General features: G+C 31.2%; 1 protein-coding gene and 1 non-coding gene across 3 annotated transcripts in view; both read left to right on the top strand.

Annotated features, from left to right (window-relative positions):
* The window catches only part of LOC108747651 (protein PIH1D3), a 5,057-nt gene extending 3,689 nt beyond the window's left edge, over window positions 1-1,368 (top strand). Inside the window, exon 5 of one of the 2 annotated variants that reach the window (XM_018485249.1) lies at window positions 1,109-1,368. The gene's annotated coding sequence lies outside the window, so the exon portion shown is untranslated. Of the gene's footprint in view, window positions 1-1,102 lie in introns of both variants that reach the window. The other variant, XM_018485248.1, reaches the window with a different exon arrangement.
* Window positions 1,369-4,881: 3,513 nt separating this feature from the next.
* Trnat-ugu lies at window positions 4,882-4,954 on the top strand. The gene has a single exon. It is a non-coding gene; the product is annotated as a tRNA-Thr (tRNA).
* Window positions 4,955-11,256: the final 6,302 nt, after the last annotated feature.

Here is an 11,256-nt window from a genome sequence, read left to right as displayed (position 1 = left end):
TTTATTTACAGTCTTTTCAGTATTAATATAAATTTATATAATACATATTTTATTATAAAATTGATTCTGAAATTAAAATCTTATTAAATAATCCAATTGAGCTCAATTCACTTGACGGTGAATTTTCGATGAAGAATCATATTCTATTATTTATTTCTTTACATTTTCTGCAGCTCTTACCTATGAAAAGATTTTTATTTTTTCAATTGTTTCTAATTTGAGAAGTTAATTCGTGTCTCGGCGTTTCAATTCCAAGGAATATTTATATAAAAAGATCTTTTATTAAAATGCGTTATAATACTAGTAAAATGAGACATCTTGTATACAGTTTCTATTCATTACATCTCTAATATATGAAACCGCGCGTCATTGATCGCAATTGCTCCAGTTTGATGAATACACTATTTAAAGCGCCAGCATATCGTTCATTTGTTATAACGACAACGTCACAAGTAAAAAATATGAAGTTTTCCATAAAAAAGAGTTTGAATATTTTAAATCATTGAAATTCTGTAATTTTAATTTTAAAATGCAACTTTTTGATACAATAAATGAAATTATATAGAGAAATGAAAATACTTTTAAAATATGATTTTTCTTTTCTTTTTTATGTTAATCCACTCTTTTTGCAAGCAACTACACAAATCACAATTTTTTAAATTATATTATTGTTATAGCAAATGAACGATACATCTGCTTGAATGAACCAAATGATTTTTGAGATACATGTGCAATCCCTCTCGCATAAACACGTTTCATAACGGGCGTACGAGGATAAGACCTCCGTTCATTATCAGAGACGTTTCATCATTATACCCCATTACATCCTGATAGATTTTTCTTTCGTTGACCTCGCGTGTCGCTCGGTAGTGAGTATAACATATCGACAACAAAATCATATTTGCATTTTGTGTTGCATTTTAATGCCACGTCCTTGATTGTGTCCGTTGCGCGATGCTAATTTCTCTATAAGTAGAAAATTGCGTCTTATAACGCGGATCGTTCGTCTCGTGATTATAACGCATCAACTATGCCGATGTTTATAATCGAACATTCATCAACATATAGAGACGATTAGAGTAATATTAATGATAATATATAGCAATAGGCGTGCAACTATCAGGGCGGGATAGACCGGCACGATCGTGCTGTGAGACAATCGTTCGGACGATCGTACTTGACGAGAACTTCTTGGATTTTGATAGCAGGCACTCCAGGATGTCGTGCGGAGGATGCTAGGGAATGCACTTGCATCCTCGTTGAAGAGAACAGAAGTTGGATTACGAGTTGACCTTTCATTTCCACTTGATCCTGAACTACTTTATAAATAAAAAAAGTTGTTCAAGTTAGCATCAAGTGTGACACAGTGTCGATCACAATTAATTAATTAAATAGTTAAATGCAAAATGTATGTTAGGGAAAAGTACTAAATTTTAATCAATATTTATTTGAATAGTACCAGCTAAAAGTTTATTTATTTTTTTTATTGAATAAATATTTATTTAGTAAATCAAATTAATAGTTCTTGCACTAAAGATATATATCTTCATATTTAGTAAATATTTAGATGGTACTATTCAAATAAAATAATTTACTAAAATTTAGAAATATTTTTTTCAGTGTACGAATATTCATATTTCCTTTGTGTTTATCTAATAAATATTAATAACAAAAATTATAAAATATTAAACATATTGTACAATAAATTTTAATGACAAAAATGCTTGTCCAATTATTTGTCTCTGTCAGTAAAAAGTTATAATAATATTGGAGATGAGTGACATAGGTGTAGTACATTCGATACATGTGAAAGTAAATATCTCGACATTGTACGAAGTAGTTGACTTCTTGGTATACTTGAAATTATACCTCACTTTCTAATTATCTTCTACTAATATATGCGCATCGCGATGTCATAATTATATATTATGAGTTCGAAAGATCAATCGTTGAGATAAATATAGACAAGTTTTTAAATTCATCGACTGATCAATCGCATTATGTGCAAATGTAACTTTTACAAAGTTGTATTTGCGCATAATGCGATTGATCAGTCGATGAATTTAAAAACTCGCCTTACGATCGTTACCTCGTTAAAGATAATCAAATTATGTTAGCCGACGTGATAGCAATGACAAAAGACGGCTGCAGACTTCAGCGTGGAAAAGCAAAGCAATTGCTTTTGTAGTAAAAACGGAGGATTACTCAAACGGAAATGTACGACGTGCTTTATAACGCGAAACAAACAAATGCTTCCGCTTCCACCTTCAGCTAAAAAGCATTCGTTTCGCCTTTATTTTTTTTTCGTGGACGTAGATGCACAAACTCAAAATAATCGCGCGTTTTTACGTATTCTCCGTCGTAATGTCGTATATACGCCGTTAATCAAATCAGCACAATTTTCACGAGTCGACGAATAGCACGAAACGCTTTTAATTAGCCCTGTCAGAACTTAATCAGTCCTTGAACGTAGTTCGTTAGTTTCTTGCCTCTGTCTTAATTTCCGGTTGTTAAAGTTTTTAATTCCGAACTTAATTATTATCGAATAATTTTCTATTTCGCATTTTTGCAGTGAGGATGCCCTAGACGGTCGTTCAAGCGTCTAAAAAGTTACAGCGTCGTAAAAAATTACGTTGCGAAACTGTGCGCAATTTCTTCCTTTTTTTTTTTTCAAGACTCTTCTTCGTGGAAGAAACTGGAGAACGATTGACATAAGATGTACCGTCGATCTTTACAACGTTTTGTAAAAATTAAATTTCAGTTTGCGGAAATCACGTTTAATGAGTGACAATACATTCAATAATAATAGCAACTGTAAGAATGCCTTTGTGCGAGCTGAACTTTGTTCAAGCGATGCTGGCATAAAATTTTATTCTATTCTCCTTTCACCCTTTAAAGTTTACACTGACATTGCGAAGTCGGCAGCTTAAGATAGGCGAGCGATGTAGCGATTTTACGACGCGCAGGCGGACTTTGTCGCCTGGCGAACGCACTCAAGGATGCACTCTCCAAGGTATGCGAAAGGTACAGTGGCTGCGCACACAGCAGAACTGGCTGCATTACGACGGGCTGTCCTTCATCGACTTCCTCCGCCGCATTTCGTAGCTTATTTGGCGGAAAAACGAGTGATGGAAGGCGCTTTTCACGAGCCTTTTACATCGCACCCTGTTTGTCATCCTAAGATTTATAAGTAAAACGCTCATTTTTTTTTTTTACTGACAGAATCAAAGACGTAGTAGGTATAAACACTGCGTGTTTTGCTGTTTTAATTGATCTGTGCTTTGTTAAAAAAGGTATACAATGTTGAAGTGTATCAATCTCTTTTTAATTTATTTTAGGTGAGGGGCGCAATAAAGGCTTAGAACAAATATACATATTGCTGATTTGCTGCAACATAACTAAAAAATTTTGCTTTTTGGAATTGCTTACAAAAAATGAACGGAAACAAAAAAAAAGAACATATTTTAAGAGACATACTTTTGTTCTTCTATAATCAGTTATTACGCCAAATTACATTTTCAAAATTAATATTACAAAATTATAATGATTTAAAACATTCAAACTCATTTTCAAAACACTCTGTGTCTGAATGGTATATAGTTGTTATGTAAATGCGATAAGAATAAACGAGGAGATAAGAAAATACACGTCAAATTATCTCTTTACAAAAAAAACGATAGTGACAACTTCATTGGAGTACACAGTATGTAGTACACGGTATAGAGAGAACGATTAAGTTTTTGAAAATTTAATTAAATACAGGTCTAAAAATAATTTTGTTGTACCATCAAAATAATTGTACAAGAAACTTAAGCGTGATGAGCAATGCTGCAAAAAGTTTTGACATTCTAGCAACTAGTTTGAGCGCCCCACATAATTATTTTAATAATCTAATAAAATTATTTTCAGATGTATATCTCGTTCAATTTTTAAACACTTCAGTAAAACTGTTCTTTTAGTATTACGTTTATGAATGGAATAGACAGTGTTTTTATATTTAATATGTTTATTTCGATTGTACGTACTATGATATCTAAACATCATTCTGTACTTAGAGTTCTTGTTGAGATTTAATAATGAAATAAAAGATTAAATTTTCATTCGTCAAATTGAAAGATTCGGAAATAACGTAAATAAATGTATGGTTTTAGCGAAACGTGACGATTCAGCAGATTTGAGATTTCGCTGAAATTTCCGAGTATCTGGAAAATGCGAAATAAAATGCGAAGCGTCAACACGCAAACTCATGGTGGCGGCATATGCGAACATTTCCTCATAAATATGCAAATAAATATTTAATATTTATCGTAGTCCTGAAAGAAAAGGTTCAAAGGTACTGAGAATATATTAGCGGATTCTTTTTTAACTAAAAGAAAAATTGGAGTAATGTTTCTGCATTGTAAAGTAGAAATCCCACGACATGATTTTCCTAAATGAACAATTTTATTCGTTGCAACAATCTGATATTTTACTTGAACAAATTCTCTTTTGTTTAAATTCTCGGAATTCTTTTAAAACAAGCTCTTAATGTCTTTCTAATATAAACAACATGGAAAAGAAATATTAATTTTAGTTTAATACAATACCTTGGACGTTTTTTTTTATCAACAAAAAATTAAAAAATAAAAAATTTAAATTTAATATTATAAAAGTATTTTTATATTTAAATATATACTAATTAATGTATTTGAGAATTCTTTTTTTACATTTTTCTTTTTTTTTGCAAGAAAATATTTCATATTTTCTTAAATTAACAATATTATTTTGTTAAATAAAAAAGGGAGAATTTTGCTACAATCAAAATAATATTTCTGTTTAATATATTAAATATAATTTACGTCATGTTACTTTTAAGTGTATTAAAAAAGGTGTCAATCGAAAGCCTCCATAGCTCAGGGGTTAGAGCACTGGTCTTGTAAACCAGGGGTCGAGAGTTCAAATCTCTCTGGGGGCAAATTTTTTTTTTCATAATTTTTCTGCATAATATATTAGCTGATAAGCTATTTGCAATAGTATTCATTTTTATATCACGTATAAATTAAATATATTCTGAAAATACACAGATTAAAATTTTATCATATAATATACACATATATATATTTGCACACATATATGTATAAATATAATTCTAAAGTATGTGCAATACTTTGAATCCATTAAAAAAAAAACCGTAAGAAAAAATTGTGTAAACACGTGTCCGGAAATGTTTACTTAGAAAGGTAACAATATGACGTTAAACCGTTAATGACAGTGCACTAAGTTGATATCACGATATAATGACTCATTCGATTATTCGCTTTTGTATGTATCAAAGCAAAGGAGATTGTTTTATAGTTATATCAGAACTCTTGTGTAAAAGTAATTATTATTATTGATATATACATTATATTAATAATGTGCATCTTTTTTATATCGAATTTGTCTATACGTTTATTGACGTCAGAAATGTAGTTTTAATTAAGCTTCCTATTTTTATAACAAAGGCTTTTATAAAAAAGAGTGAATGACGTCCCTTCTTTTAGTCCCTTCTTTTAGATCGCTAATAATGTAAAATTCAAAGTTTTTTTTAAATATAAATAGAATCTATTTTTAACGCTTAAGAGGATTCTAAAGCCATCTGTATTATTGACTAAATTATAATTTTTATATAACAATTATTTTTTCCTCTTACAGATTCAAAAATCCTTTTCCAGGATTAAAGTATACGCATTACATGTTTGTAAGATGGAGTTTATGCTGAGAATGATAAAAAAATTTCGAAATTGAAATCTTAAGAAAAATTTTTTGTCGTTCCCGGCATAAACTCCACTTACACAGACACGTATTAATGCGTATACTTTTATCCTGGAAGAGGATATTCGAGTCTGTTAAGGAAGAAAAAAGTAATTGTTATATAAAAATTACGATTTAATCGGTAATACAGATCGTTTTAGGATTCCCTTAACGTATTTCTGCGGAGCTTAATTAAAGCGGGGATTCGTTTCTAATCCGTTAGCCAGTTCATAAGAGCGAGTTTCTGTATCGACTTAAGGAATTGCCACGCGGTGTCGACGTCAACGTTTATTAAGAAACTTTGCTCTCATACCCTTCTCCGGGTTACATCATTTGTGTCATAGTGTTTTAGTATACATAATATACAGAGTGTATCAGAGATTGTATCTCTTTGTTGTATCTCTTTTTCAACTACAAATTCCTTTATAAAGTTCTTTGATCAATTTGGAGAGTTTATTATTCTTTAATGAAAATATTATAGGATTTCCGATTTTGCAATTAGTTAACAATAAAAATTAACAAGCTAGTTAAATTTTAAATATAATAGGTGATGGAATTTTATTATTTAAAATCAAAATAAATTTAAATTGAGTGAGTTTTAATAAATCTTAATAGAGCTATATATATATATAAATATTACGATATTTCATGTTTAACATCAAAAAGTTACAATTAATTAAACTGCTGAGAAAAAACGCAATTGCGAGTTCACCGGATGCATTTATGATTTAGAGGAAATAAACGAGTTTTGATACATCCTGTAGATGTAACGAGAATTATTGTTGACTGGTCCTGCGAAGTATATATGGGATATTAAACTTTCCGGAACTTTCTCAATTTAGCATTGAGCCATTGTGATTACCGTGTGCCTTGAGTGCTTTCCGGTCAAGACTCAATAAACGGTAATACAACATGATATTGTTTTGGCGAAATTTACACGAGATCGTTGCGTAAATAACATATATATTTGCAACTTGACAACTTTTTTCATTCGTAGATAAAAAAATCCTTTTCACATTCGAGAAAGCGCAAACAATTTCAATCTTCTTTACTATTCAGCTCTTATGCAACGGAATAAAAAATACCGTAAAATGTGACGCAACACCTATTTTTCATGATTGTAAAATTATGATAACAATCTGAAGGTAATAATATTAACTTAATTAAAAGATCTTGTTCTCGAGTAACCCGGGCATTTTTACGTACAGCAAAATTGACCGCAAATAAACTAAAGCCGGAATAAATTGCGCGAGGCGTACGGTGTGGTACGTTTTCTCGGTCTCCGTGATATATTCTCGAAATGCAACCGGACTGCCGTATGCATCCGGCCAATTATTTTTCCATTTCTCATGGATAGCGTTAGCCATCCTCTCGCGCCATTGCACTTTCGTCCAGGATATCATTCAAGAGATGGGAATGCCATAATGGCCTCTGAAACGCCGTCTCGGAAAAATTTCAACGGGCGTGCACGTAGAGCTCCCGCAATAGCTATCGCGCGTCACCGTATGGAACCCACTCGGCGAGGAACGAAATTGAAAAGCCCATAAGCCTGCCAAGTGTGTACCGGGTGATACCGATGCAATACCGGATATCCACGCCGACATCGACGACAGAATTTGTTCACCGTAAGACGAAATGGAAACGTACTGTGATGGACTACGTCCGGCTTTTTTTTTACGAGAAAAATATGGCGGCATAAAAATTTTGTAAGTTCTTTCATTCTAACTGTAAATCAATTTTGAAAAATACGCACGGGAAGAATGATTTTTTGCTGAAGCATTTAAAAATTTCAAATACAGATTTGATAATAATTTTGGTTAAATCACCAAAATAATCGTGATGAACAATGCTATAGAAAGTTTCGACATTCTAGCAATCCTAGTTTGAACGTCCTACATAATTATTTTACTAACACAACCAAATTATTTTTAGGTCTCTATATCTATAATTAAATGTACTACTTCAGCAAAACCGTACTCTTTCTGAATCTTTCGAATTCGTTAGATAATATTATGTAAGGTAACTGAATTCTATATAGTTTAAAGCTTTACAATTTTTTCTAATTTTTGCTAAGTCGGACAGACGACTTACTAATGCTGTCTGTTGAATTCACCGGGTAATTATCCACAGGCGAGTATATTAAGCCCTATAAAGTCTATGGTTATTTTATAATTTTTTAAAGATTTTATGCTTTGAGCAAAAGCTCGAAACTAGTGCGTGAAAATACATTGTTAAATATACATCGAAATGTTTCCGGCTCTCTTTACTACAGCTATATATTGAACGTCAGAATCGGGAAATTACATGAATCTTTTTCCAATATACATCACATATTGAAATAAATTATCTCATTTCACACGCGCTGCAGCTATTCGTGCTCGATCGAATAAAATGTACCGAAGTCTCCGTCTACGATTTCCTTCCAGTAATAAAAATGACCGTATAATTTAATCTACACGTGTTCTATATAAAAACAGATCTCGTGACAGATGATTAAGATTTATAGCTATCTAATGTTCACATGGACCGAAAAGAGAAAGTGCACAAATCGTGTACGAGCGCAGCATGTGAAAAAGTTATTTATTTCGATATATACTGCAAGAAAATAAATCACGTTATATTTCTGATGTCAATGTGCCACAGTGATAAATTAAAAATTTTAAGTACTAAATTTAATTAAAGTTTTTCAGAAAATCACGTTTTATTGATTTAAAAGAAAAGAAGAGGACGCGTTCGATCTAACAATAAGATAATGAAAATTTGTTATATATTGAAAACAATCACGTGAGCAATGTAACAGTACAAAAGTAGTACGAGCTTAAACCCGACGATATTTTGCCTGATTTGCAAAAAAAAGTTTGCAGCATTGAAGATATGTTCGTGTTTTGTTAACATTTAATTAGCGTGAAGCAAGCAGTTCGTTGGTGTTCCACTTTAATTTTAAATACGAAGTTGCAGAATATCTTAACGCAGAATGTAAATAAGCAGTCGCAGAATGTAAATCGAGGATAAAGAGAAGAAGTCCTAGACAAAGGTAACTGCACAGTAACAGTTCTTGATCCTTTTCTCTGTTCCCGAGTAGATTGAATAATCTGAATAAACCGCACGATACTTCTGAGTACCGCGTCGGATTTGTCGCGCACGAAAATATTAATATTTCAACTTTTCCAACGAAATATCTAAAATTATATTACATTTTTTTGTACAAGTATATTTATTTTAACCAATTACACTTTTTAAATAAAAAAGTACAAAAAATTATAATATAATTTTAACAAAACATAATAAATATTAAATTAAACAAAATAGGAAAAAGAGAAAAAAAGAAAAGAGAGAATATGGTAAAAAAATAACTTTTTTTTATATAAAAAAATTATAAAATAATACAAAAAATTTTTGATTTTGATAAAATATTTTCTTTCTTTTTCTCAATTAGATCTGTATATACATCTTCCTTACGTACAAAAATCTTTTTTTAAAGTAAGTCTTCAGAATTCACGTTGCTCACATTTTAAAATGTTTTTATAATTTTGTACGCATATTGCGTTTTACAACACTTCGTAATCTTAGACTTTGCTAACTACAGGCAATTAGTTCGCTGCGTTCTTATAATATTCGTACTGACCTTGTTCTTCAATTTCCATATCACATTTTAGATCAAAGTGAAGAATGTTCTATTCAATGCCGCATAGAAACTTTAGACTTCACTAATTCATATATACTTCACTTTTATTCCGTACATAATTAATGTTTAAATCTTTATATCAAAGATTTGAAGATGATATATAGAAATCTGATGTAAGCAAAAGAGAAAAAAATATTTAATGTATCTTTTTTTATGTATCAAGTTTGATTGGCTCTTTTCTCTCTCTCTCTTTCTCTCTACCTTATTTGGAAAAGCTATTCTCTCGATAGCTTTGCATTTTGCAAGACAGACTAGCGTTACTAAATCCCGCGGTCTGAATCTCGAAACATAAAACTTGGTGAAATTCCGCAATTCAATGAAAACGATCGAGTTTTTCTATGCCGCATACAGTTTTCCCGGCTTGCCATTCAACCACGAGAAACAGAGAATTCAAAATCCTGGATCAGGATCGAGAGTCCGCGTGTGCGAAACGATTTTCATTCCGAACGATGCATTAGGGCTGAACGTTTGTTGATTTTCTTCGTCAAAAACGATGACGATTTGTCCGCAAACATTTCCCGAAGCACGGCCCTACATATCCGACGGCATTTTTCCTCTTCCATCGACGTTGTTCTACTCTCCCTGCTATGTTTCCTCAAAAATGGTCGTTAAATAATTCTGCCGACAATATATTTACGACGTACACGCATGCGTGCAATAGATACAAGAAAAATAGAAACGTTGAATTTTCACGGTAAGCAATTTTTTTTTTCTGCTCTTCTTGTATGTAACAGTAATTCATTGTGTTTTACTTGATTTTATTTTGGAAATTGCAATTTAAACCGTTAAACAAAAGTTGGGTTAATAGTAAAAATTCAAAATATCTTGGCAGATATATACGCATAATAATAATGATTAAACAGCAAAAAATAAATGGAAATTTAATAATTTCCATTTACTTTCGTCTGTTCATTTTTTAAACAATTTTATTATAATGAGAATTTTATGTTAAATAGACCGTTTTTTTCTTTTATATATATTTTTAGTGATATTTTAACGATATTACTAAATTATATTACATAAAATATAATATATATCATCTACGTAACGTATTTTATAAAAATTTAAAATTAAAAAAATTCAGAAAATAACAATTTAACTTTTTATCATGAAAGAACAAATATAGGAAACAAGTGCTATTACGAAAATATGTATATTATTGTTAGCAATATTTTTGATTAGTTTAGGTAACTAATACAATTAATAACGTTCGGTTTAAAAAAAGGAGACAACTAATTAGATTTTCCTATAGAAAATTTAACTTTCAGATTTTTCTTGCAATTAATTTTACTTATTTCTAATTTACATTCCTCGAGACATCCTGTACTGAAGGATGCGAATACCAAATTGGGGAAGTTCTATTCTATAGGTTACTTTGACACGAAGTAACGTAATGTGGTAGTCCGAGGATACGTTTGCCTTCTTGACCCAGTTTGCTGAGGAATATAAAGGCTCTTGCGTTGTTACTGATACGCGACAGGAAATTGCAGCCAGTTTCGATATATGCGATATCGTTTATAATCGAGGAATAAAAAAACGAACGGCATCTTGTTCACCTAGCTGTTAACTCGTCGCGACACAGTTTAATGACCGAGGCCGGGCGTACTTCATTTCCGCACTTCAATTTGTCGGATTCGGGAATGTAATGTGCGAAAACGAGATGTTAGGTTAAATTGCATTTTAATTATATTGCTGAACTCGAAGACGGAGCAAATTGCCTTCATTAATTTGAAAAAATAGGATTTCTTTTTTTTACATGAAACGATTGAAATAGGACATTAACATATGAAATATGTTTT

This window comes from Trachymyrmex septentrionalis, unplaced genomic scaffold (genome assembly GCF_001594115.1).
Source record: "Trachymyrmex septentrionalis isolate Tsep2-gDNA-1 unplaced genomic scaffold, Tsep1.0 scaffold20, whole genome shotgun sequence".
In the NCBI taxonomy this organism is placed as follows: domain Eukaryota; kingdom Metazoa; phylum Arthropoda; class Insecta; order Hymenoptera; family Formicidae; genus Trachymyrmex; species Trachymyrmex septentrionalis.
This window is presented reverse-complemented; position numbering and strand designations above follow the sequence as displayed.